The sequence below is a fragment of the Aureococcus anophagefferens genome (assembly GCF_000186865.1).
Source record: "Aureococcus anophagefferens unplaced genomic scaffold AURANscaffold_72, whole genome shotgun sequence".
Lineage (NCBI taxonomy): Eukaryota > Pelagophyceae > Pelagomonadales > Pelagomonadaceae > Aureococcus > Aureococcus anophagefferens.
Genome location: NW_008705623.1, coordinates 15141 through 16460, shown reverse-complemented (window position 1 = coordinate 16460; position 1320 = coordinate 15141).

Here is a 1320-nt window from a genome sequence, read left to right as displayed (position 1 = left end):
TCGCGCGCCCCGACGCCGCCGCAGAGCGTGCGAGTGGCACCGGCGGTGACGTTTTCGCCGGGCATGGAGGAGGCGTTGACGGTGCGGACGGTCGTCGTGCGGAACCTCGGCTTCGTCTCGTCGCAGTCCCAGTTGTGGTCGCCGCGGTCCCCGGAGGGCATCCTGTCCACGGCCGGGCGGACGATCGGCGACATCGTCGCCGCCGCGCCGGAAAACCACCGCGAGACGCACGATCAGATGCTGCGCGCGGCGGTCCCGGGGGCGCGCGCGGCGCTCCGGAGCGTGTCGAACGTCGTGCCCGTGGACGCGGACAAGCCGCGCGGCACGCCCGTCGTGACCGCGCTCGGCTCGGGGTCGCTCACCGACACGGGCTGCTTCGCGGACGGCTCGCCGCGGTCCAAGGCGTTCCGCCACTTCGAGGAGACCGCCGCCGCCGAGGCCCGGGACGCCGCCGAGGCCGCCGCCGCCGCCGCGGCCAACACCGCCGACGCGGCCGCGGCCGCGGCCGCGGCCGCCGCGGCGGCCGCGGCCAACGCCGCCGACGCCGCCACGGCCGCCGCCGCCGCCGACGCCGCCGCGACCGCGGAGGCCGTCATGGAGGTCGCCGCGGCGGCGCCGCCGGAGAACTCGGCCACGCGGACGGAGCCGGCCGTGGCGCCGGAACCGCCGGGTGCTACCGAGGCGGCGCCGCCGCGGCGCCGCGCCGGCGGCCTGCGCGGCAGGATGGGCCGGGCCTCGTCCCGTGGTGACTCCGGCCAGGCGGGCTACTCCGCTCTCCTCGACGAGGTCTTCCGTTCGAACGCGTAGGCCCTGCCGCTCTTCCGCCCCGCGTAGCCGGGCCGCGGGCACCTGAGCCCGCGTCTCGCACGCCGCGGCGGCCGGGGTACCAAGCATCCCTCCCCTTCCCTCTCGTCGCCCAGGGCCAAGTCCGCGCGCCCCCGTGCGCGCCATGTGTATAGACTGTGCCCCGGGCCCGAGGAGTCGAGTCGCCGGGCCCGTTCGCGTCGGGGCGCGAAGAGGTCTCGTCGACCGCCGAGCGCGTCGGCACACTCGGCCGGAANAAAGCAACGGTCGCCGGCGTTTACGCGGCGCCCGCGCGCGCGTCCGCGTCGCGGCGCTCGTGGATGAAGGAGCAGAGCATCTGCGTGTGCGCGAGGCCGCGCTGTAGCGCGAGCTTCGCGTCGAGGGGCTCGAGGAACCAGTCCGGGAGGAAGTCGAAGTCGCCGGTCTCGAGGTTCTCCTCGCCGCAGCGCTTCCACGCGTGGGCGTCCGTCGCGAGGTCGCCGAGGAGGTCGACGACGGCCGCGCGGACGCGGGCCT